General features: G+C 45.8%; 1 protein-coding gene across 6 annotated transcripts in view; it reads right to left on the reverse strand.

Moving 5' to 3' along the window:
- Positions 1-27,248, reverse strand: part of LOC108634329 — a 279,731-nt gene that overhangs the window by 176,446 nt on the left and 76,037 nt on the right. For 4 of the 6 annotated variants that reach the window (XR_001917548.1, XR_001917547.1, XR_001917546.1 and 1 more), the window contains one exon: positions 4,358-4,556. The gene's annotated coding sequence lies outside the window, so the exon portion shown is untranslated. Of the gene's footprint in view, positions 1-4,357; positions 4,557-10,751; positions 11,132-12,225; positions 12,349-27,248 lie in introns of those variants that run through there. The other 2 variants (XM_018043753.1, XR_001917550.1) reach the window with 2 other exon arrangements.

The following is a 27,248-nucleotide window of genomic DNA, read 5'->3' on the forward strand; positions in this document are numbered from 1 at the left end:
CTTCACAGACTCACACTCCTGGTTGACAAAGATTCACTGCTGCTGCCTGACCACAACCAGTCCCTCAGCCTTTCACCCGAATGGCCCCACACAGACAGCCAGCTGAACTATTCTACGGCCCTGATTTTCTGCTGTTTTATATGGCCACAGTTTAAGTGATAGGGCAACTCAGCATGATCCCAGACTGTTTTCTTATCTTGAATCTTTACACACCCCATCTACCCTGCTCTACCAGTGCAGCCAAAGTTAGGAGGGAGAAGATTCGAATTGCATGACTTTCTGATCCAGGGGTGAATACTAACAGTTTTCCAGATCTCATTGATTCCTTCTGGTGAATTCAAATATATTTCAATCACCTGTTGTTTTATTAAGTAGAAAATTCATCAACCGCCACCCCACCCCGACCGCCCAATCTACCAGCCATTATCTTCCCAGACCTAGCTCAACAAGAAAAAAACATCCAGGCAAAGGATGCTATGAATACAAAGCAAGTTCTTAGAATGTACCCAGCACAGAAGAAAAGAAATACAGCCTTACTGAGTTAGACGATCTTCATCATATTTTCCATATAAGCAGAACTTTGTTTAGAATTATTTTAATGTTTTGGATGACTGTTGTCTCAACTATAAATTGGCAATTGCCAAGAGCATTTGCCAGGACCTCCCTGGTGTCTCAGATGGTAAAGAATCCACCTGCAATGCAGGAGACCCAGGTTTGATCCCTGGGTCGGGAGGATCCCCTGGAGGAGGAAACGGCAAACCACTCCAGTATTCTTGCCTGGAGAATCCCATGGACAGAGGAGCCTGGTTGGGCTACAGTTCATGGGGCTGCAAAGAGTCGGACACGACTGAGCGACTTTACTTTCCTTCACTTTTTCTGTGGAGACTGAACCCTGTGCTTTGCAGCTGTTGAGCTTAAATGCCCCCTGAGGGGCAGAGTGAGGCACTCTGTGCTTCAGGGAATCTGGTGGGACAGGGCTCTAGATAGTTAGATATGTTCAGGAGGTGATTTCAGGATCTTTTCACATCTAGAGAAGGACTAAATCCTTTCCTGGTGACATCAGCTCCTCTGACTGGCAGAAAACCTTTTATAAAATGAGTGCTTACTTGCATAAACTCCCCCTTCACCAAAATCTTATATATGGACCTCCCCTCACTGCCTCTCTGGAGCAGGCTCTCAGAACTATTGAGGTGCTTTCTCCCAGGCTGCAGTCTTCATATTGTCCCAAATAAAACTTAACTCACAACTCTTACATTGGGCATCTTTTTTTAGTTAGCTGTTGGTACTCTTGCCTGGAAAACCCCATGGATGGAAGAGCCTGGTGGGCTGCAGTCCATGGGGTCGCTGAGGGTCGTACACGACTGAGCGACTTCACTTTGACTTCTCACTTTCATGCATTGGAGAAGGAGGTGGCAACCCACTCCAGTGTTCTTGCCCTGGAGAATCCCAGGGACGGGGGAGCCTGGTGGGCTGCCGTCTCTGGGGTTGCACAGAGTCGGACACGACTGAAGCGACTTAGCAGCAGCAGCAGCGGCGGCAGAGGGATACTGGCAGAAAATATTTGGTTAAAAAACTCACATGATAGAATTCTACATTAAAATGATCTCCTATTTCCTGCAATAGAACTGAAGTGGCTGATCCTTTTCCTTTTCTGTGTTCCTGGAATGCACATTTTGGATCCTGTGTGTGTGTGTGTGTGTGTGTGTGTGTGTGTGTGGTGTGTGTGTCTGTGTGTGTCTGTGTGTGTCTGTGTCTGTGTGTGGTGTGTGTGTGTGTGTGTGTGTGTGTGTGTGTGTGTGTATCTACAACTAATTGATAGCTTACAATAGTAAACAATGTCAGATTTGTGATCTCCAAAGAAGAAGGTTTAGCTTTGGGACCAGGGACCAGGCTTGATCACTCAAGGGCTTTTGCGTAGCAGGGTTTCACTAAAGTAAGAAAAGGGACAGAGAAACGTTCTGACACAGACATCGGAAGGGGGACAGAGAGTGCCCCCCTCACTAGTGTTAGCAAGGGAGTTACATACTTTATTAGTTATTACAATAGTTATTATCACAAATCGAAAGAACGTCTCACGTTTGTGAAACTTTTACCAGACCCACTCCGACAATTCACATTTTAGGATAACAGGATTAGACTTATCAATAGAAAGATCCTGCCAGACCCTCTCCCATAATATACATTTTAAGCTATCAGGATTAGGCAGAAGGCTTTCAGGAAGGAGAAACTGTCCTCAAGCAGGATGCACTGTTGTTCTATAATCCTTGGTACAGAGTTTCAACTGTACCAAGTTTGTTGTATAGTCATCAGTTCAGGCTTAAAGAAAAACACACAAAAAACCCATCCTTTATGTGACTAACACTAAGGAATGCAGAGAGAGAGAAAAAAAAACAGATGTTTGTCCTTTCCTCCTCCTTGAGAATCCCAGACCCCTATCTCCTCCTCTGGGATCCTGGACTTCTTTTATCAATCTGCCTAGGAATTGACTCTCTCACAGCTACACATATACATTCAGTTCACTTCAGTTCAGTCGCTCAGTCATGTCCCACTCTTTGCAATCCATTGAATCGCAGCACGCCAGGCCTCCCTGTCCATCACCAACTCCCGGAGTTCACTCAGACTCATGTCCGTCTAGTCAGTGATGCCATCCAGCCATCTCATCCTCTGTCGTCCCCTTCTCCTGCCCTCAATCACTCCCAGCATCAGGGTCTTTTCCAATGAGTCAGGTCTTCACATGAGGTGGCCAAAGTACTGGAGTTTCAGCTTTAGCATCAGTTCTTCCAAAGAAATCCCAGGACTGACCTCCTTCAGAATGGACTGGTTGGATCTCCTTGCAGTCCAAGGGACTCTCAAGAGTCTTCTCCAACACCACAGTTCAAAAGCATCAATTCTTTGGCACTCAGCCTTCTTCACAGTCAACTCTCATCCATACATGACTACTGGAAAAACCATAGCCTTGACTACACAGACCTTAGTCAGCAAAGTAATGTCTCTGCTTTTGAATATGCTATCTAGGTTGGTCATAACTTTTCTTCCAAGGAGTAAGCGTCTTTTAATTTCATGGCTGCAGTTACCATCTGCAGTGATTTTGGAGCCCCCCAAAAATAAAGTCTGACACTGTTTCCACTGTTTCCCCATCTATTTCCCATGAAGTGATGGGACCAGATGCCATGATCTTCGTTTTCCGAATGTTGAACTTTAAGCCAACTTTTTCACTCTCCACTTTCACGTTCATCAAGAGCACTAAGAAAAACTAAAAAAGAAACTAAAATCCTACATTATCAGATACACATTAAATAAAAATGGTATAACTACGTTTCTGTATAAAGTGTGCATGTGTTATATTTCACAAGGAAAAAAAAAACCCAGAAAATAAATATCACAGCAAGGTAGAAGGATACAAGATTAACATACAGAAATCAACTAATTTCTTTAACAATGAAATGTAAGAAAGGGAATGTAGAAAAAAAAGATACATTTTAGAATTGCACCAACAAATAAAATACGCAGAAAAATGTCACAATGTGATCAGAGCTTGCTAGGTTCCTTCTTTCCTTGGTTTTCTGATGCAATCGAAAAACTCTTCCATGCACCCAGCAGAGGAGCCAATAGCCATATATAGGCCCTTTCTGTTCTTGCTGTTCAGCTGCTCAGTCGTGTCTGGCTCTTTGTGATGCCGTGGACGGCAGCACCCCAGGCTTCCCTGTGCTTTATCATCCCCTGGAGCTTGCTCAAACTCACGCCCACCGAGTTGGTGATGCCATCCAACCATCTCATTCTCTGCCATCCCCTTCTCCTCTTGCCTTCAATCTTTCTCAGTCACATCCAACTCTTTGTGACCCCATGGACTGTAGCCCACCAGGGCTCCTCTGTCCCTGTGATTCTCTAGGCAAGAATACTGCTGTGGGTTAACCAATTCCTTCTCCAGGGAATCTTCTTGACCCAGGGCTCAAACCTGGGTCTCCAGTATTGCGGGCAGATTGTTTACCAGGATCTGAGCCACAGGAAGTCCTATAGAGGCACTTATATTCATTAAAACTGGGCTTCCCTGGTGGGCCCGTGGTTAAGAATTCACCTTCCAATGCAGGGGACATGGGTTCCATCCCTGCTCCAGGAAGATCCCACGTGCCTGAGGGCAACAAAGCCAGTGCTTGGCAATGACTGAAGCCAGTGAGTCACAACAAGAGAAGCCGGTGAGTCATAAGAGAAGCCACCGTAACGAGCAGCCCACACGCAACATGGAGACCAGCCCCTCCCTCACAGCAAAACTAGAGAAAGACCCAGCATGCAGCAATGAAGACCCAGCGCGGCCAAAAACTAAACAATTAAGAAAAAAGATTCTTGATTCATTACTTACAATTCAATAAAACTTAAAGCTCACTTCTTGAGTCATGGCAGGCACAGCTCAAATACTCTCCTTTCCACACGCAGCTGGTAAAAGGTATTTTGGGAAACAGATGGTGGACTAGAATCCATCACGGAGAAATTCACAGGTGAGACAGTCAAACGGAGACCCTGAGTAGCATAAGGGTCTTTCAGGAGGTCAGCAAACTTTTCTGGAAAGAGTTAGAGAGTCAGTATTGTAGGCTCTGCAGGCCAAAGAATCTTTTTTTTTCACAGCTCAACACTGCTGTCTAAGAAACGTCTGTTTTTAGGTCTTTTGTCTTACAAAAGTCGCCATAGACGGCTCACCCAGGAGTGTCCATGACTGTCTTCCAATAAAACTTTATTGACAGTACAGGCAAGGGGCCAGACTCATCCCAGAGGCTGTAGTGTGCCAACGCCCACAATAGCGGGATGACCATTCAATGAGCAGAGTGCTTTCGCATTTCCTCAGACTGCTCTTCTGCTAACAGGAGAAAATGACTGCATGACAGTAAATTAATATGTTATTCCCCACCCCCCATAGGACTTCCCTGGTGGCTCAGATGGTAAAGCGTCTGCCTCCAATGCAGGAGACCCGGGTTCAATCCCTGGGTCGGGAAGATCCCCTGGAGAAGGAAATGGCAACCCACTCCAGTACTCTTGCCTGGAGAATTCCATGGACGGAAGACCCTGGTAGGCCACAATCCATGGGGTCACAAAGTGGAAAAGTGTCCAGTGTGATAATTCGATATGTTATATATTACAGACTTCCCTGGTGGCTCAGAAAGCGTCTACCTACAATGCAGGAGACCCGGGTTCAACCCCTGGGTTGGGAAGATCCCCTGGAGAAGGAAATGGCACCCCACTCCAGTACTCTTGCCCGGAGAATTCCATGGACGGAGGACCCTGGTAGGCCACAATCCATGGGGTCGCAAAGTGGAAAAGTGTCCAGTGTGATAATTCGATATGTTATATATTACAGACTTCCCTGGTGGCTCAGAAAGCGTCTACCTACAATGCAGGAGACCCGGGTTCAATCCCTGGGTCGGGAAGATCCCCTGGAGAAGGAAATGGCACCCCACTCCAGTACTCTTGCCTGGAGAATCCCATGGACGGAGGACCCTGGTAGGCCACAATCCATGGGGTCACAAAGTGGAAAAGTGTCCAGTGTGATAATTCGATATGTTATATATTACAGACTTCCCTGGTGGCTCAGAAAGCGTCTACCTACAATGCAGGAGACCCGGGTTCAACCCCTGGGTCGGGAAGATCCCCTGGAGAACGAAATGGAAACCCACTCCAGTACTCTTGCCTAGAAAACTCCCATGGACAGAGGAGCCTGGTAGGCTACAGTCCATGGGCTCACAGAGTCAGACACGACTGAGCTACTTCACTTTCACTTTCCCCATAGTACTTGCCAAAACACAACATATTCAACAAAAAAGAAAAAAAAAAATCAGACCAGGACATTTTTTGTTTTTTCTATCTCTCTGCCACAAAAGCTGTCCTGCCCTCTAAATGTGAGTAAAGCCAGCTCTGATGTTTATCATCTCTTTCCCCGGTGCCACACTTCACAGATTCCACTAAAGAATGCACCAGGCTGGCTTGAAATCGAAGCTACCTGGGGAAGGTCACATCCCTTAAACACACAAATGTTTTTCAGTCGGAACGGGGGCTCCCGAGGCGAGCAGCGGTGATGCAAGGCTGCCACTGGGGAGCCCTGCTGGAAACGCGTCAGCAGCTTGTTAGGCAGAAACCCTTGACGTCTGCCTTCCCCATCTTGACGTCTGCCTTCTGCGCCTCGTCACGAGCCTCCTGCGATCGCTGGTCCTGTGTTCTCCACGTGTGCCTCACTCCAATGAGAAATAAAAGCTCTCTTCCCTCTCGACTGGCACAAAGACACTGTCTGGAAAGGCTTTAACTCAGAGCTCAGGGCGTACAGATTTCACAAGCCTCCCCCGATCGCCCCAGGCCAGACTCGAAGAGATTAATTTAGCAGAACCCTTGGGGCCGCCCCACCCCCCCAGAGATAGAAACACTTGAGGCTCTGGACCCTCTACCATCAGCAGGGCTTGCAGGTCCATGAATGGAAAACTGCTCAGCACTCAGCAAACGGAACACACCAAAACGATACAGACAAAGCTCACGTTTACTGAGAAAAAAATTCTGAATCACGGGATTTCATTCACATGTAGGGCCGGGTGTCAGGCATGGGTTTTCCTATAAAACCAGCATGAAACTGTTTTTTTTTTTTTTTTTTAATTTTATTTATTTTTGGCTGCCCTGTGTCTGTCGCTGCACGCAGACGTTTCTCGAGTTGCCGAGGGCCAGTGCTACACTTCGTCGTGGTGTCTGGGCTTCTCCTTGAGGGGCTTCCCTTGCTGTGGGTAAGGGTTCGCAAGCTTCAGTATTTGCAGCTCTGAGGCTCCGTAATTTGGCTCCCAGGCTCTAGACCACAGGCTTAGTTGCTCCGCAGTGTGTGGGATCTCCCCAAATCAGGATCCAACCAGTGTCTCCTGCATTGGCAGGGTTTTTTTTTTCTTTTTTAATCACTGAGCCAACAGGAAAGCCTGTGACACCGTCTTCACCATACCTGCTACACCCACCGCCACGTACATCAGTTTGCCCAACTGCTCGTTAACGAAGAAAAAAATCTATGTGTGCAGAGAAAAGCCAAGGGCAACAATGACAACATCTGGGCTGCTTTCTGGATTCAGACATTTAGGAAATGTCAAAAATTGGGGGCAGTATTTAGTAACCTCTGCTATGAGCTTTGTGCAAAGTTATAGCTGCTGAAGACATAAATAACCTTCCAGCTGACACTGCCATCTGATTGCGCCTCTGTTACCGGGTGTCTCTTAACCACATACTAAATCCTCAGAAATGCCTTAAATACAAACATATATACATTATACATATCTATGAGAAAGCCGCTCAGTTGTATCCAACTCTTTGCGACCCCATGGACTATACAGTCCCTCGAATTCTCCAGGCCAGAATACTGGAGTGGGTAGCCTTTCCCTTCTCCAGGGGATCTTCCCAACCCAGGGATTGAACCCAGGTCTCCTGCATTGCAGGTGGATTCTTTATCCACCTGCAATTTTTAGAAAGCCCAAAAATTCTCTCTCTCTCTCTCTATATATATATATATACACACACACAGATAGATGATAATTACACATGTAAATACTATAGACATGATTGAGACACACATGTACATACATGATAGGAATAGAATAAATTAGCATTTATTGAACATGGTTGTTGTTGTTTCGTCGCTCAGTCATGTCTGACTCTCTGTGACCCCACGGACTGTAGCCCACAGGCTACTCTATCCATGAGATTCTCCAGGCAAGGATACTGGAGTGGGTTGCCATTTCCTCCTGCAGGGGATATTCCTAATCCAGGGGTCAAACCCATGTCTCCTCCATTGGCAGGCAGATTATTTACTATACAGCCACCACGGAAGCCCCTATTGAAAGCTGCAAAGTCTCAAAGTCTCTGTATATAATCTATTTTTCAGTTGTCCAGATAAAGAAATTGAAGCTCACAGAAGTTAAAATAGAATCGGATCACGCAGCTAGGAAGTAAATGGCTTGTATATCTAACCCTTGACTTGCTTGGAACTTATGTACAATTATCAATTCTTACAGGATATATTATATTTAGATGAGATAGCTTAGGGCTATGAATTGCTTCTACATAAAAACTGCTACCTTGATGAGACTTCCCCGCTGGTCCAGTAGCTAAGACTCCAAGCTCCCAATGCAGGGGGCCTGGGTTTCATCCTTGGTCAGGCAGCTAGATCCCCACATGCTGCAACTAAGACCTGGCCCAGACAAATAAATTTTTTTTTAAAGCTGCCACCATAATACATGGGACTTCACAGGCAGCTCAGCGGTAAAGAATCTGCCTGCAACGCCCAAGATGCACGAGACGCTGGTTTGATCCCTGGGTTGGGAAAATCCTCTAGAGGACGGCATGATAACCTACTCCAGTATTCTTGCCTGGAGAATCCCACGGACAGTGGAGCCTTGTGGGCTACAGTCAGTGGAATCGGAGAGTCAGACACAACCGAGGTGACTGAATATGCCTGCACACACCATAATACATATGTGTGTGTATATATATACACATTTATATGTATGCAAAAGTATGTGTGAATATATACACACACATACTCATTTTTTGTCAAAGACTTCCTTCATTTCACATAAAGTCGAAGTCAGATGCTCTCACAATTCGAGATGAATCAGGAATGGGAAAGATCTTTACCAGATCCAGCACGGAAAGAGCTGTCTTTCAAAAGTTTCATCGATTGATTTAGAGTAGGTATAGGTTGATCTTGTCTTTACATCTTCAGGAGAGGCTCAGGAGAAGTCTTCCGTGCAAACGTGTTGGAGAAAAGGAATACAAATGCGGGTGGCTGGGAATCCTGGGTCAGCCGGGACTCACCCCTCGCTACGCCTGATGAGTTTATTTTATATTGATTCCGTTTTGGCTGTGCTGGGTCTCACTGCTGCGGCAGAGAGCCGGGGGGGGGGGGGGGGGGGTGCGGCACTACTCTCTGTGGCAATGCTTGGTCTTCTCATTGCTGCGGCCTCTCTCGTTCCATAGCACAGGCTCCAGGGCGCAAGGGCTTCCGTAGTGGAAGGTCCCAGGCTCCAGAGCACACGCTCAGCGGTTGTGGCTGAGCTGCCTTGAGGCAAGTGGGGATCTTTCCGGCCCAGGGACGGAGCCCGTGTCTCCTGCCCTGGCAGGGGGATTCTTTACTGCCACCAAGGACGCCCTCCTGATGAATGTAAACGAGGCGGTTCTCGGGAGGAGCCCTAAGGTACTGCCCACACCCCCATCCTCACCTGCCTCTGTTGCTTCAACGTGCCTCTGCGCCTCTAGGCCTGGCCCCTACCCACATTCAGCGCAGATGACTTTTTCTCCTCTTTCCTCTCTCAATCCATCACCTTTTTAAATGTCAAGATAAGAACGTTCCTGGCCACTTTCCCAGTCTTTTCAGTGAGTCAGCAGTGCGTCTGTATCTGCAGAGGGCGGACAAGCACAGTCAGATGGATACAGGACACTCTCTTCTGAATTTGTCTACATGTATCACTCTGATCTGCTAGCTTTAGCTGCTACATTAGAAGCTGACCTAATTAGTCCTTTCAATCAGCCTTGCAGTTGGGGAGATGTGTGCGCTGCAAGCATTTATAATCAGCTCTAATGTCAGTTCTGAATGTAACGGAAGCAACTGGTTGGCCAACGAGCAACTCTGCTAAGACTTTCTAAGCTTTATCTTGCTGTCGTTCAGTTGCTAAGTCGTGTCCAACTCTTGTCAACCCCATGGACTGCACCACACCAGGCTCTCTTGTCCGTCACTATTCCTGGAGTTTGCTCAAATCCATGTCCATCGAGTCGGTGATGCCATCCAACCATCCCATACTCTGTCGTCCCCTTCTCCTCCTGCCCTCAATCTTTCCCAGCACCAGGGTGTTTTCAAATGAGTCAGCTCTTCGCATCAAGTGTCCAAAGTATTGGAGCTTCAGCTTCAGCATCCAATGAATATTCAAGGTTGATCTCATTTGGAATTGACTGGGTTGATCTCCTTGCAGTCCAAGGGACTCTCAGGAGTCTTTTCCAGCACCACACTTTAAAAGCATCAATCAATCAATCAAAACTTGTATTATTGGCGTTATTTTTCTCCAGGTTCCACAGAAACTTACATTCTTCGTGAAGGTGCAGAGGTCAACCTTCAGAGTCAAATGTCCGGGTCACATTGAACTAGAATTTCCCACAAGCAAATTGTCCAGCCATTAGTGAGGACCTGAGAAGCTGAGAGAGAAACGAACCACATGGCACTTGCGTTGTTTACGAAATGAATCTATTTTCCCTCTCCGTGGTAACCAACTATATTTAAAAAGCACGTGTATTTTGTGACAAGATCTTTCCCTTCGTTCTTTAGTATGTTTTGGTATTAAAAGCCCTAATATCCCTCACGGATGCAAAACAGGCGCTTCCCTGGTGGTCCAGTGGTTAAGAATCCGCCTTCCAGTGCAAGAGACGCGGGTTCGATCCCCGCTCAGGGAAGATTCCACATGCCGTGGAGCAACTAAGCCTGCGCCCCGCGACTCCTGAAGCCCACGTGCCTTAGAACCTGTGCTCTGCACCAAGAGAAGCCCCCCACCCAGTGAGAAGCCCCCACACCTCAACTAGACATCAGTCACCACTCGCCACAACCAAAGAAAGTCACCGTGCCGCAACAAAGATCCACACAGCCAAATAAAAATATATCTATAAATTTGAAAAAAATAAACAAACAACTGTGACTCAAGTTTGGTCTTGCTGCTGCTGCTGCTAGATCTCATCTGATCGTCCCGGACCCCAGCTCTCACCTCTGCTCTTACATTCTTGGTGTCTGCTTGAGTATTTATCAGCTTGAGCATGTTGGTCATCTGTGTCCAATCAGCCATGATCAGCTGGCCCCATACGTGTTTCCCTGTTCCTCCTCCACTCTGTGTTTCTTCTTCCCAACTTTCTCGCTGGCCACACCACAGCTCTGCCGGTTACTAGGACACTTGGAGCGTACGGTTATCTTCGATGCTTCTGATCCCCTTTTATTTCTGTTGGCACCACTCTGCTGCATACCTATTACCAGAAAGTGTCGAGCAAGATTGTTTTTGGAATATTCTCTTTTTTTTAAATTTGTTTATTTTTCTCTTGATTTATTCCATCCTCTCTTTATCTCAACAGCCAATTCTTTTCTCCTTAGTCAACGTGACAGACTCCTCATTTCAGAGCAGGAAATTTCCCAGAGTCTAAATTCCCAAGTCATTCGTCTGCAAAGCATTCCTGGACTACCTATGTTCTTGTTCTTAGGGGGGAAAATTAATATTTTTATTTAAATATCAATTCAAATATTGTGAAAAATTAAATAATATTTAATATTTCCTACTTCGTGATATCTCTTTGACCTCATTTGCTGTTACAGCTGGCATACTCTGGCACCGTAGAACAATCGTGTATATCACTGCCAACATCATATATTTTATATACTGCATTCCCAGCTACGTTATAACAAGTGAAGTGAAGTGAAAGTCGCTCAGTGTCTGACTCTTTGCAACCCCATGGACTATAGGAATTCTCTGGGCTAGAATACTGGAGTGGGTAGCCTTTCCCTTCATCATGGAACCTTCCCAACCCAGAGATTGAACGCAGGTCTCCAGAATTGAAGGCAGATTCTTTACCACCTGAGCCACAAGGGAAGCCCAATGTTATAAGAACTTCGCAAGTCAAAAGAAGCGAAAAATGTATATTCTTCCTAAACCCAAATGGCTAGCTAGTTCCTTCTAGCCCAGTTTCACCCATGAGCTGTCGAGCTTGCTTTTCCAATTAGATCCCCAACATCTCGGAGTTCAGAGGCCATGAATGACTTCCACAAACCGCAGGAGCCATTAAATTAAGCACCTCCCGCTGCCCGACTTTAGAAACTCCAAACTTTTGCCGGGTTATGTGGGGAAACGCCTGAGTTAACCTCATGGGCCATTATCGGACAGTGAGGAATGCAATACTTTGGGCCATCGAGTGCAGCTTCTCCGTTTCAGCCCATTTTGCTGAAAGCACGTGGCTCCACGTGGTTCCTCTATGACTTGGACTTTGGACAAGAAACCGTGCCGACCAGGTGTCAAGTCAGAGCAGGTGTCTGAGCAGCTAGGTGTTTGTAGGCGACTCTGCTGTTCTGTGGCCTTCCCAGGTGGCACAGTCATGAAGAATCCACCTGCCAATGCAGGAGACGCAGGTTCGATCCCTGGGTCAGGAAGCTCCCTTGGAGAAGGAAATGCCAACCCACTCCAGGATTCTTACCTGGGAAATCCCATGGACAGTGGAGCCTGGCGGGCAAAGAGTCGGACACGACTTAGCGACTGGACAACAACAGCAACAACCACGAGTGTTGTTCTTCACGGGTCTGTGACATAACCTCCAGGCAGCTCCCTACGGAGAAAGGCACCACAAATGAGATGCAGACGGGGAGTTTTTGGGTGGCCCCACGGGCAAGGCAGGATGGAACGGGAGGGCCTCGGGCTCTCTGGTCTGATCGTATCCAGCAGTTTCTTTCTCAGCGGTCAACAAGTGCTGAGTGTCACAGAGGGGACCCCCTGGGAGAGATGAAAGGCAGCCCTAGGGGATCCCGACCTCTGAAACGTAACCTTTGTGTCGTCTTTCAAAGGAGGACTCTTTGAGGGTGAGTGTCATCGGTCACCTTCAAACAGAACCTTTAATCTGTCTGGCTTAGCCCGTGGAATCCGCCCTGTTACTGATGGTTCAGCGATAAGGGCCATCAAGAAAGGACCCCTGTTCATGGGGGGCCCTGCTGAGGAAGCTGGGGTCTCGGCCACGCACCCATCAGCAGGGGTCCCTGCCCAGGAAGCACGACCCGCTCAGTGGGCGCAGCGGCCCGTGTCAGCCTCAGTCTGCGGCTGCCAGCCGTGCAGGGAACTTCTGAGACTCGGGGGGAGCAAGCTGGCATGCCGCAGAACCAGAGTAGCCACCGAGGAGCCAGCAAGAGAAACTCAGATGCACACATCCTCCCCGCAGTGGGGAGCACCTGCTCTCTGCACCCTCCCCAGACACCGTCAGCCTGCTCTGAAAATGACAGAATGATCACAGACCACGGGGCCTGCGGCTTGTAAAGGCAAATAATGCTCGCTGTGGTAGTCGCTCAGTCGTGTCCGACTCTTGGTGACCCCATGGACTATAGCGCACCATGGTCCTCTGTCCACGGGATTCTCTGAGCAAGAATACTAGACTGGGTTGCCACGCCCTCCTCCAGGGGACCTTCCGGACCCACGGATTGAAGCCAGTTCTCCCATGCTGCAGGCAGACTCTTGACAGCCTGAGCCCACCAGGGAAGCCCTTAGTGGAGGTGTAAATCTGCAGTTCATGTAGCCACAAAGGGAATAACGCTAACTTCATCATACACATTTACTCTTTTCAAATTATGTTAAACTGCATTCAAACTGCCCAGGTAATAATACAAAAAAAAAAAAAAAAAAGATATTTGTATTCAAATGATCTGCTTCTATTTGCAGAGAGGGGTAAAACCCAAGTTATTCCTTACAACTATAAATGCAAAAAATAATACACGTGGGAGTGCTAAGTCGCTTCATATGTTCACCTCTTTGCGACCCCGTGGACTGTAGCCCACCAGGCTCCTCTGTCTATGGGATTCTCCAGCAAGAATACTGGACTGGGTTGCCAAGACCTCCTCCAAGGGATCTTTCCAACCCAGGGATCAAACCCGTATCTCTAGCGCCACCTAGGAAGCCCAAATACACAAGCAGAGTGCCTATTCAACCCTGGATTAATTAACTAGTGGGCTTCCCTGCTGGCTCAGCGGTAAAGAACCCGCCTGCCAAAAAGGAGATGCAGCTTAGATTCCTGGGGAGGGAAGATCCCCTGGAGGAAGAAATGACAACCCACTCCAGGATTCTCGCCTGGAGAATCCCATGGACAGAGGAGCCTGGCGGGCTACAGTCCATGGGGTTGCAGGAGAGGTGGACACGACTGAGCGACTAAACAACAACAATTAACTAGGGAGTAAGGGAATTAACTTTCACGCATTATTCTTCCAAATAGTGCACAATTAGCCATAATTCCCCAGAGCTCCAAGGAGATTTTATAAATCTTATGGTGTACACATGTGTTATGCATTGCAAGATAAGTTCCAAACAGAAGCAGAGAAACTCCCTTTTCCTGGACAATTCCCACGTGGGAACATCTGAGACATAGTTTTGGTTTGCCCTTAAAACATGAGGTACTGGGACTTCCCTGGTGGTCCAGAGGTTAAGAATCTACCTTGCAGTGCAGGGGAGGCAGGTTTGACCCCTGGTTGGAGAATGAAGATCCCACATGCCTGGGGGCAACTAAGCCCTCCAGCGCTACAAGTAGATAGACCATATTCTGTACCTACAGAGTCCACAAACCACAGCTAGACAGGCTGAGTGCCGGAAAGAAAGATTCTGCATGACACAAAGAAGGCCCTGCCTGCCACAGCTAGGACCCGAGGCAGCCAAGTAAATAAATGTTTATATACATAAACCTAGACAGCACATTAAACCTAGACAGCATATTAAAAAGCAGAGACATGACTTTGCCGACAAAGATCCGTCTAGTCAAAGCTGTGGTTTTTCCAGTAGTCATGCCTGGATGTGAGAGTTGGACCATAAAGAAAGCTGAGCACCGAAGAATTGATGCTTTTGAACTGTGGTGTTGGAAAAGACTCTTGAGTGTCCCTTGGACTACAAGGAGATCCAACCAGTCCATCCTAAAGGAGATCAGTCCTGGGTGTTCATTGGAAAGACTGATGTTGAAGCTGAAACTCCAATACTTTGGCCACCTGATGCAAAGAGCTGACTCATTTGAAAAGACCCTGATGTAGGGAAAGATTGAGGGCAGGAGGAGAAAGGGACAACATAGGATGAGATGGTTGGATGCCATTACCAACTGGATGGACATGGGTTTGTGTAAGCTCCGGGAGTTGGTGATGGACAGGGAAGCTTGCTTGCAGTCCATGGGGTCACAAAGAGTTGGACACAACTGAGCAACTGAACTGAAGTGATCAGAACCCTTAGATCTATGTCAAAAAAAAAAACAAAAAAAGTAAGGCACTGAAGCTGATTATTAGAAGTCTTTTCCTGCATTCACGATGCATCCTGGTTGGTCCATGCTAAATCTGTCTGGGACTCAAATTTTCACTTTAGCAAGGGTCTTCTAGGGTCCTTAGGGGGCTGGTGTCAAAAAGCCATTTTCATGGTAGATGTTGTTCAGTTGCCAAGTTGTGTCTGCCTCTTCGTGACCCTGTGGACGGCAGCATGCCAGGCTTCCCTGTTCTTCACCAGCTCCCGGAGTCGGCCCAAGTTCCTGTCCATTGAGTCGGTGATGCCATCCAACCATCTCATCCTCTGTCGTCCCCTTCTCCTCCTGCCTGCAGTCTTTCCCAGCATCGGGACCTTTTCCACCGGCAGCTGTTCATAGCAGGTATCAGAATTAAATCATTACAAATGTCATCTACTACGTACACACTGCGTATAGACCTCAGCTCACTTTAAAAATTGAGCATATTTAACAATCTGTCAATAAATTTGGGGCCTGTGCTCTCCGCCTGTTGCTTCATGTGTTGGTTTTGGCTGTGCTGGGTTTGGTTGCGGTGTGCCGGCTTTCTCGAGTTTCCCCGAGTCGGGGCTACCGTGCACTCGTGCTGTGCGTGCTTCTCCCTGGGGTGATTTCTCTAGCTTCGGAGCACAGGCTCCATAGTTGTGGCGCACGGGCTTAGCTGCCCTGTGGCACGTGGCATCTTTCCGGACCTACACGTCCTCTGCACTGGCAGGTGGACTCTTAACCACTACACCAGCAAAGTCCTGGGACCTGTACTTTAAAGCAGGAGATTAAACCCCATATTTTGAAAGACTACATTCACTACATTAGTTCACCCTCTGTAAGACAAATTTGGTACCCAGAGATTCTATTTTTCTTCTCCACATATTTCCTGGTAAACTGCCCTACTTTAAATAATCAACTTCTCTGTCTAATGGATGTCCTGTAGCAAGTGATAGCTGCTGCACCTTGTTACTGATGCAATACAGGAAAAAGCTTGAGAGTGTGATAGAAGGCATCCGAGTCTGGGCTTCCCTGGTGGCTCAGCAGGAGCCTGGAGGGTCTACGGGGTTGCAAACGGTCAGAGACTATGAAGCAAGTAAACACCACCACCCTAGTCTAGCATCTGCACTGGCGAATTCTCTACAGAAAAAAATAAAGCACAACCTCAAACTTCAAGACACAAAGCACTGGGCTCCGTAAGTATCTCTGCTCCCAGACTTCGTTAAGTACCTCTGCTCCCAGGCTTCCTTAAGGATTTCTGCCCTTGACCAGCCTTTCTCTTCAAGGATGTAACACAACTTAAGAGAAGAAGGAAGAGGGGGAAAGAGACGGGGAGGGAGAAAGGAAATTTGCATGTGTGCTTAGCTGCTCCATCATCTTCAACTCTTTGCCAAAAAAATAAGAGTTGTAGCCATGCTCCGCTCAAAAAAAAAAATTTTTTTTTTTGTATTAAAAGAAGAAGAGGAAGAAAATCACAGGAACTGTATGTGTTGTCTGTGCTGGGCATGGGACTCTTTTGTGGGAATCCCTAGGGCCCTATGCTGCCTGCTGTCTCCCTTGGGACCTATGGAGGAAGCAGGCTTCCTATGTTTAGGGTTTCCTGGAAAAGGGTGTGATAAAGGTGCCAGGTAAACTATAGGGCTCACAGTTACACGTGCATTTCAGATAAACAGCGAAAAAAAAAAAAAAGAAAAGACGTCACACGGGCTTGCAGTTTCCATCAGCTGCAAAAACACAGCCGATGTTGGAGTGAAAGAGAAGAAGGAAGCAGAACTGTAAATTGAGAGCCGTAACCCAACACACGAGGCATCTGAAGGCCACCAGTCTGAGGCAGCCACGTCTACCAGGAGGATGCAAAAATGGATAACATGCTTTTAAAAACACACCTGTTTTAAGAGGCTTCTGTTTTTGATGAAATTCACACATATGGGAAGCCTCCATCAAAGACGCTTGTTTTTTTTTTCTTTATTTTTAATTGCAGTATAAAGAGTTTCGTAATAATATAAAGTCTTATATGCTTTCCCAGGTGCCTACTTTAATTACAAGAAAAAAGAAGAATATGGTTTTACATGCATTTACATGCCTCCATTGGAACATTGCAGGGATGTTTTCTGACATGTCGTTTCAAAAATCTGAACCATTTGTATCTGGGGGGGAAAAAAAACCTAGCCATTTACCTCTGAGATGAAACAAAAATGTTTTTGAGGTGCGGCTCAGACAGAGGAGCGGTGCTCAGCCAGTTCTGACTCACCTTGTGTTCATCACGGATCCACACACTGTCAGTTTGCTTTCCCCAGGAGCAGGATCAGTGTAATGTCTCTAGAGGCTTCTTATATTACCTGCAGGAGAAGGAGATGGCAACCCTCTCCAGTATTCTCGCCTGGGAAAGCCCATGGACAGAGAAGCCTGGCGGGCTACCGTCTGCGGGGTCGCAAAGAGTCGGACACGACTGAAGCGACTAAAGAACAATATGTTACTCACGTATCTCGACAGCAACAGACTTCAAAGGCACACGCTACACCACGTGAATCCAAAGTCACACAGACGGCATCAATATTTTGGTTTCACTTCAAGAGCCCCTGGTACAATGGTCCTGATAACAAACTTCTTTTAGGAAATCAAATTCCCATAATTTCACGGGATTAACAGGATATCCTAGCTACTGCACTCTTCAATGAGTAAACCCGTCCCAGAAATGCTTCTGTTATCCTAGTTGGTGGTAGTAAAACCAAAGCCGCAGAGAGCATACCAACAGCGCCATCAGGGACGACAAGAGATGCGGGCAGGAAGATGAATGAAATCTTTGCCCAGTGCAAGCTTTCAAGGTACAGGACCTCTCGACGATGACTGTTGTAACCTCATTAATACAATCCTTCGCTACTTACCCAAACCAAAGACAGACTTGAAAACGAAGAAGGAGAACGTCCAAGAAAGGACACTTGAAAGACACTTGACGTACCAAAGCTTGTGCCAAAACCAACACCGATCATATGCTGAAATCTCTTCTTGAAACATTGTCTGGCACAATCTCTCCTACTAGCGTGCGTGAAAATCAAGAGTAGCACTTCTCCAGATCCTTAAATCTCAGAAACGCCTTTTATGGAGTGTGACTATACTGCCCTATTAGACAGGGGTTGGTTTATTTCACAGACACTAGGAGCCTTTGCAGAGAAGGCAATGGCAGCCCACTCCAGTACTCTTGCCTGGAAAATCCCATGGATGGAGGAGCCTGGTGGGCTGCAGTGCATGGGGTCGCTAAGAGTCGGACACGACTGAGTGACTTCACTTTCACTTTTCACTTTCATGCACTGGAGAAGGACATGGCAACCCACTCCAGTGTTCTTGCCTGGAGAATCCCAGGGACGGGGGAGCCTGGTGGGCTGCCGTCTATGGGGTCGCACAGAGTCGGACACGACTGAAGCGACTCAGCAGCAGCAGCAGCAGCTTGGGCCTTTGGCGTTCAACTTAGGTTTACTGAACTAGACTCTGCTAGTGTGCAGTACAGACCTGTCCATGTGAAGAACCTGCAGGCTAACATTTTACAGCTAATCCTTCGGTTCACCAAAGTATTATGTAGTAAACTGCTTGTACGCAGATGATTTTAATAAATTCTGACAGCTTTATTTTTAAACGTTTATTTACTTTTAATTGAACAGTGACTGCTTTAGGTTAGAGTGTTGGTTTCTACCAAACACCAACTTGAATCGGCCATAGAAATTCTGACAGTTTTAAAAAGCTATATTGTAAAGTAATTAGCCTCCAATCAAAATAAATAAATTTATATTAAAAAAATTAAAAAGCTATATTCTGAAATGACTGCTTTTGCCCAAGGTACATTTCTTTCCCTTTTTTTTTTTTTTTGTATTTGAGGTTCTCTTTTATTTGATACACTCCTGTGTTGCAAGGCTTATCTCTTAACTGTTCACTACTTCTGGAAAAAAAAAAAAATTTAAAAACCCACCAGAGTCCATTTCTAAAGGACAGAAACAGAGGGTCTTTTTGTCTTCCAAAGCAGCTCTGAATCCACTCTGTTCATGACTCTGGAGGGCGAGCATTCAGGTAACAAGAATTTGGGTAGAGATGGAGAAGGAGGCTTCCCACAGCAGGGATCAAACCTGCGTCCCCTGTGTGGGCAGGCAGATGCTTAACCACTGAACCATCGGGGAAGTCTCTATTTGTTTATCTGTTTATTGGCTGTGCCGGGTCTTAGCTGAGACACATGGAATCTCTGAGTTTCCGCAAGCAAACTCTTGGCTGCAGCGTGTGTGATCTCGTTACATGAGCGGGGGTGGAATCCGGGCCCACGGGGATGCAGTGACCGCTCTGAAATCCGGATTTCAGTGCCTGTGGATCCACACCCAGAAGTGCAATTGCTGGATCCCGCAGGAGTTCCATTAGTAAATGTTTTCTGAGGACCCTCTGTACCGTTTTTCTGCAGTGGCTGCACCAGTTTCCATTCCCATCGACAGTGCGTGAATGTGAAAGTCACTCAGTCACGCCCGACTCTTTGCAACCCTGTGGACTATACAGTCCATGAAATCCTCCAGGCCAGAATACTGGAGTGGGTAGCCGTTCCCTTCTCCAGGGCATCTTCCCAACGATCCAACCCAGGTTTCCCGCATTGCAGGCAGATTTTTTTTTTTTTTTTTTTTTACCAGCTGAGCCGCCAGGGGAGCCCAAGAATCCTGGAGTAGGATCTTCCCGACCCAGTGATCGAACCGGGGTCTCCTGCATTGCAGGCGGATTCTTTACCAGCTGAGCCACTAGGGAAACCCTTGGTAGATATGTAACCGACTCCACAAACGGATGGCTGTTTAACAGGCCACTGTTACAGCCAATGCTGAACTTGTAGAGATACAGGGCTTGGAGGCCATGAACACATTCCTCAACTCCAACTTGTGTGACAGCACCTTTGGTTACCTGGGTGACGATATTGATGTTCCAGAGGATGTTATTTGGAAAGAACAGACAATGAGTTAGCAAAGAGGATCCAGGGATTTCCCTGGTGCTCCGGTGGTTAAGAATCCACCTTCCAATGCAAGGCGTCCAGGTTTGATCCCTGTTCGGGGAACTAAGACCCCACATGCAGTGGGGCAACTGAGCTCTCGCACTTCAGCTACTGAGCCTGCCCTCTGGAACCCACAGCTTTCAGCTACTGAGCCCGACAGCTGCAATAAAGATCCTGAGGGCTGCAACCAAGACAGGACACTGCTATAAATAAATAAATTAAAAAAAAAAAAAGAGGGTCCATTATCTCAACCCTTCGGAACAAGCCCGTAAGAGGAGCAAGACGTTTACTTTTTTGAGAGGGCACAAATATTATACCGACATTAACAGAGACTCAAAACTAACAAATAGCACTGAGACATACACATTGCCCAACGGAAAACAGAGAGCCAGGGCGAGTGTGCTCTATGATGCAGGGAACCCAAAGCTGCTGCTCTGTGCCAGCCTGGAGGGGTGGGATGGGAGGGAAGTCTTGGTGGGGGCGGGGTTCGGGATGGAGAGGGACACATGTATGCCAGCCAGTTCAGTTGCTCAGTTGCGTCCGACTCCTTGCGACCCCATGGACCGCAGCACGCCAGGCCTCCCTGTCCATCAACAACTCCCAGAGTTCACACAAACTCATGTCCATTGAGTCCGGTGATACCATCCAACCATCTCATCCTCTGTCATCCCCTTCTCCTCCCGCCTTCAATCTATCCCGGCATCAGTGTCTTTCCCAGTGACTCAGTTCTTCGCATCAGATTGCCAAAGTATTGGTGTTTCAGCTTCAGCTTAGTCCTTCCAATGAATATTTATATTGATGTATGGCAAAAACCATCACAATACTATAAAGTAATAATCTTCCAATTAAAATAAATTAATTACTTTAAAAAGTAACAATAAAAAAGGATGGGGGTATACATGTATACCTATGGCCAATTTAAGTTGCTGTATGGCAAAAAATAAATCACCATATTGTAATTATTCTCCAATTAAAATTAATTAGTTTAAAAAACAACAACAAAGATTAAAAAAAAACTCTACCATCAATCCTGCACCCTTGTATATATTTTTGACTCTGTTTTCCTAAACATTATTTTACTCACGGATAGTACTTTAACCTAACGATGAAATATTTACATAAAGCCTCGAATTCATGATTAAAAAAGAAAAACAAATCCATAAATATTATGTGTGGGAGAGTAGTATATAAAATTATTTTTAAAAGTTAGTTCACTATGAGTTCAGTATAAATCAACAGTGTAAATACATCAAACGCTAGTGCAGTTCTGACTTTATTAATGAATCCATGAACATGAGGACAATAAATAAGGAATAGCTCCACCCCTCACGGCGAGACTACCCCGAGGGCAGAGTTCTTGGTTCTGAGCCATCTGACGCATTCAACACGGTTATTAAGAATGTGGACAGATGTTCGAAAGGGTGACCTTCACAGCGGGAGTTACAGGAAGTCCTCCATGGGAAAAGAGAGCTTGGAAACATGGAGCCCAGACCTGGAGTGGACAGACACACTGCGGCTGCTAAGTCGCTTCAGTTGTGTCCGACTCTGTGCAACCCCATAGACGGCAGCCCACCTGGCTCCCCCGTCCCTGGGATTCTCCAGGCAAGAACACTGCAGTGGGTAGCCATGCCCTTTTCCAGGGGATCTCCCCAACCCAGGGACTGAACTCGAGTCTCCTGCGTTGCAGGCAGATTGTTTACCGTCTGAGCCACCAGGGAAGACCCCAAATCACACAAGTTGCTTCATTAAAAGCTGTTCGGCATTGCTGGCAAAGACTCCCTGAGAAATCAGGCAGAGACCCTTCAGAGAGATCTTTTGTTTCAGAACAAGCAGGAACTTCCAATCTGTGCACAGACAGAAGGGACTGTCTCAGAAGGCAATGAGTCCCGTAATCTTTGATGAAGGCCTCTCATGGGTTTCTGATGAGACGATCTATGAATTGCATAGACAGCTGGATTGGAAAAATTAAATTCCTTCCAAATACAACATTCTGTCATCTCTACTCCGATGAGAGACACATTTCCAGAAATTAAAAATTGCATCTACGTGCTAGTCTCCTTCTCTCTTCCGCCTACTCTCCCACTGAAGTCTGCAGAAATGAGTACCAGGGCTTCATGAGCCAGGGGCATCTATGACTTTCCTCCTTACATAATTCTAGAATTTGCTGCTGCAGTGCTGGTGCCGGTGGGGCTGGTTTAGTTGCTCAGTCATGCCCGACTCTGCAGCCTCGCGGACTGTAGCCCGCCAGGCTCCCTTGTCCAGAGGATTTCCCAGGCAAGAATACTGGAGTGGGTTGCCATGCCCTTTCCCCAGAATTTGTTGCTATAGCTCTCTGAAAATGTGGAAACTGGGGCATGGATCCCTGCTTTTCTCATGGAAACACTTCCCTGTCTTCTAATGCATAGGAAGAACGTTTACCATTTAATCAAGTGACCAAAAAGAGATGTATTAAAGGACAACGGAATTTTGTCTCAATTTTTGGCAAAACATAAGAGTATTTTTCAGCGAAACGAAGGAGAAACCATTTGGCTAATCGAGTATTTTCTGATTTTTCTTTGAGACTCCTTTTTCTATTCTACTTGGCTTTGGTGGAAGCGGTGGAAGCCAAGAACAATTAGAACACAAAGAGGGTTTTGAAAATATTCTAACTTAATTCACAGGCTTAAACGTCAGTGGACGTTACAGGCTTAGCAGCCAAGCTCTAAGAAGTAAAACACATATCGTAAAGCGATTCCCTTGAAATTTCCTACTGTAACGACGATCATAAAGAGTCCAAATTTCATGACGCCAAATGCAAGTTCTAAATACCTGACTGAAAGGCACCATATGAAACACACTGTAATTTTTATGTTTGTAACGCTGAGGTAGGGAATCTCTACACCACACAGCGAGAACGTTCCAAAGTTAACTTACTTGAAAATTATTTAAGTAGACACTTCTCCAAGCTCACAAACATTTGCGTGTTTTCTGCAAGTACTCATTGAAGGGTCTTCCTGCCTGGCGACGGCATAGCATAGCATGGAGCCGAGAGGGTGCTCCTCCAGAGAGCAGGATTGGCACCCAAGACCCGGATGGGGAGATTGCAATCTAGGCAAACGGCCAACAGCACTTCTGCCTTTAAACTCGGAGACTGAGGCCCCCTGGACCGCATGAGGAAGATCCAAGATATTGAACCACTTGCAGGCTGTGCCTCCAAGCCAGCGTGTTTTTGGCAAACACACTGAATTGACACCAAATTCACCCACATCCTTGGGAGCAGTCCTCTTTAACAGTTCACTTAGCTGAACATACTCCCCCTCCCTCAAACGTTTTTGGATTCTCCCCTCTTTTATTGGGTCCTTATATAGAAGATTTTTAGAATATTATCAGTGGCATAATCTTTTACGATGGATTTTATTTTATGATACACAGCCAAAAATCATTCTGGGCACAGAAAGTCTGGCAGATGTGGTGAAGTAATGACTGTTAATTAAATTACATATATATATATAAATATGAAATATATATTATATACATTATACTATAATATATATAATTATATAGCATAACACAATACATAATTATCTATATTATATTGTATAATGTAATATAGATAATAATATATTGTTATATACATCATATATATATATATATATATATATATATAAACACGAAATATTTTCTTGAAATAACACTTGACAGCAATCATCACAAGAGTTTCCCAAAATCATGGTCTGCATAAGTTTATAACTCATCCCAGGCATCTCCACAAATACCTATCAAAAAATCGGAAATGGCATTTCCTAAACGCCAGTCTGAGAATTGACACTACTCAACAAGACATTTTCACAGACCCCTGAAAGCTTGACTCTGAAAACCAAATTTTTGATCGTGTGTTAAATAACTGAATGACTCAACTCCTAGGATTTGTTTGCGATTGTGCTCGGGAGATATAGGGCATCCCGTAAATTTACTGACGGCTTGAAAAGGAAGAGAAACGTATTACAGGCATATATATTTTTAATCTTAAAAGGAGACTTTACCATGAAGCCTGGGCTTCCCAGGTAGCACTAGTTGTAAAGAACCCGCCTGCCCACGCAGGAGACGTGAGAGACACGGGTTCGATCCCTGGGTCGGGAAGACCCCCTGGAGGAGGGCATGGCAACGCACTCCAGTATCCCTGCCTGCAAAATCCCACGGACAGAGAAGCCTGGCAGCTACAGTCCATGGGGTCACAATGAGCCAGACCCAACTTTGTGACTCAACAAAGAGATGCGTTACTGGGACTTAACACGAAAAACTGAGATTCTGCATTTGATTATATGTGCAAGTTGCCTTATAAACTTTCAATAAAACTACATTGAACACATATTTTTACCAAAAAAAAAAAAAATTAGTTATCTTAAGTTTAACTACATTAGTGAGGTCATCGAGATAGACCTGTCTCCAAAGCTAGTGGCCAAACTCTTTTACCAAACATGTTTTAAAAACTTAGGCAAACAAAAAATTTTCTGAAGCAAATAGTCTGACAAGTGTCTGTCGATAAGAAACATATTCTAGACTACAGGTTATAGGTCACTGATCTTTGGAGCTATGAAAAAAACATTTTTTTGGTTCAGTGATACAGAGAAGTTCTCTGCTCTTTAAGTCAGACTCTCAACTTTGTGAAAATGAAAATTTGGAATAAGGTAGATTTCTCTTTAATTTGGAACAGCACTTGTACAGCTATCTATTTTAAATGTTTGTTTATTCATTTGGGTGCACTGGGTCTCAGTCGAAGCAGGCAGGACCTGGGATCTTGGTGGCAGCCTCTGGGATCTTTAGTTACGGCATGCAGGGTCTTAGCTGAGGCACGTAGGATCTAGTTCCCTGACCAGGGATCAAACCTGGGCGCCTTGCATTGGGAGCGCAGCGTCTTAGCCACTGGGCCACCTACGAGGCCTTGTAACTATTTACTGATCTTCACCATGTCAGTCTCAAAAGGTTAAGCTACCATCTCAGAACAAAGGTGTGCCCGTATTCCCTTTCATCTTCAGGGTGTTCCGATAACTGCTGCTTAAAGCCCATTGCTACTGCTTTGCTTACAAATTTAATCCAATGATGACTTTAAAGTTTTTCAACTTAAAAATAAATTTAAAAAAATTAAAAGGGAGGTATGTCGGGGCCGTATAATGGTCTAGGATCACTCCTATCTGTGATAGTGAGTGGGGTTCTGACCAATAAGTTTCTTTAAAGTGGGGCTTATCCGTGATCAAGTTTTAAAACAACAAGCAAATTCATTTACATATCTGTCAATAAGCATCATTTTTAAAAAAATATATTAGTTTTTCCCATTTTCAGGCAACCTCAGCTCTTTTTCCTCTAGGCAAACTGATGTATTATGCTTAAATGGCAACTCACTCCAGTATTCTTGCCTGGAGAGCTGCATGGATGGAGGAGCCTGGCGGGCCACAGTCCACGGGGTCACAAGAGTCGGACACGACTTAGTGACTAAACCACCACCTGACTTCTACCTCACATTTGTATGAAACAGGTTTTTAACCCATCACTACCAATAAAATTCATTTTTCTTATATACTACCATTCTTGTATTTACATGTCAGCACCTATATATCGAAAGTCACAGTCTGTACCTTGGAATCATTGCTCCCCTGAAACAGATCAGATCTCAGATGTTTCCGTGGAAATGAATACTGTGTTTCAGATCACGGAGAACCACGGGGGTTGAACCCAAGTCAAGGACCTCAGGGGAAAACCGGATTGAGAATACTGACACAGGCCTGCAAAAATTCGACATCCGAAGACTCAACGTGGGTGCAAACAAGGCAGAAAATTTGGGGGCCAGAGTGGGGCCAGGATGCAGTGGAGAAAAGTTCAGAGAAAAACCACTGGTGGTGAGGAGGAACCACCTAGACTAAGTGGCTTTTGGAAGCCTGCACATTTGAAGTTCAGCTTTATGGGTAAGAAGCCGCAAGACCCATAGGAGAGGTGAGTGACGGCCGGGCGGAAGCAGGGAGTTGTAATCCAGCCACGTCTATGCCTTGCCACACTCTACTAGGTTTCCTTGGCAACAAGACCCCTCAGCATCCACGCATCATTCTTCCACACTGTTTACTGAAGCGCTCCTGCACAAGCCGTCAGCTGCCTTGTCGTCTGAAACGCCTTTCCCTACTCGGCAAATGCCAATGCTGGTTACTAGTCACCAAACGCTCACAAGCGCTGCAGCCAGGGCTAATGACCAGATGAGGCAGACTTCCTAAACACGCTCACAAAAACAAGGTTAAGAAATGAGCGAGCCCCAGATCACAGAGCGCTTAAGAGATGGCAGCCGGGCCTGCAAACATGACTCCTGGAATTTCTAACTTCTCACTGAAATACCTTTGAGCAAAAAAATAAAATAAAATAAAATTTGTCTCACTACCGCTGAAAGCTCTCTCACCAAACTGTTCTTAGATGAGGCAAGAAGAATCTCCACAGGTAAGCAACATAAAACAGTAAGTAGCTGCTGCTGCTGCTAAGTCGCTTCAGTCGTGTCCGACTCTGTGTGACCCCACAGATGGCAACCCACCAGGCTCCCCCATCCCTGGGATTCTCCAGGCAAGAACACTGGAGTGGGTTGCCATTTCCTTTTCCAATGCATGAAAATGAAAAGTGAAAGTGAAGTTGCTTAGAATCAGTACCAAGGCATATTATTGATTGAATGACATTAAAATACAATGGAGAAGCTACCTATGTTATATTTTCTTATTTTTTTCTTTCCGACATGAAGTAAAAATATGTTAGTACAAACAGCCTCGTGCATATTCTTCTGTGTTTGATGTAAGAAATGTATTCCCCACATGTAACATAATATCCTAGCTGATTGGGTAGAGTTGTACTAGGTTAAGTAACCACTCATCCTTGGTAAGGACAGAGTTTTAGCCTTGTGGGTAGAATTACAAAGTCTGTCTCGAATTTGCCGAGCTGTCCCATGCATTATGAATCTGCAGGATTTCACATGACTGAAAGAGAATATTTCAGCTGACTGTCAACTGCAGCAGAGCTTGAGGGTCAGCCAGAAGTCTTTTTGTTTAACAGTAAGAGTGTTTTCTTTTTCAGTATCTCTCCACTTGAAGACACTGCTTCTGCTCCAAGAGGGAGACCAATTACACTTCTTCAGGCACTTCAGAAGGTTGTGTAAAAAACGGGCATTAACTGAGTACCTTTCTCCAATCTAATTTTCCTTGGCTCAGGAGCTGGTATTCTAGGG

The sequence above is a fragment of the Capra hircus genome (assembly GCF_001704415.2).
Source record: "Capra hircus breed San Clemente chromosome X unlocalized genomic scaffold, ASM170441v1, whole genome shotgun sequence".
Taxonomy (NCBI): Eukaryota; Metazoa; Chordata; class Mammalia; order Artiodactyla; family Bovidae; genus Capra; species Capra hircus.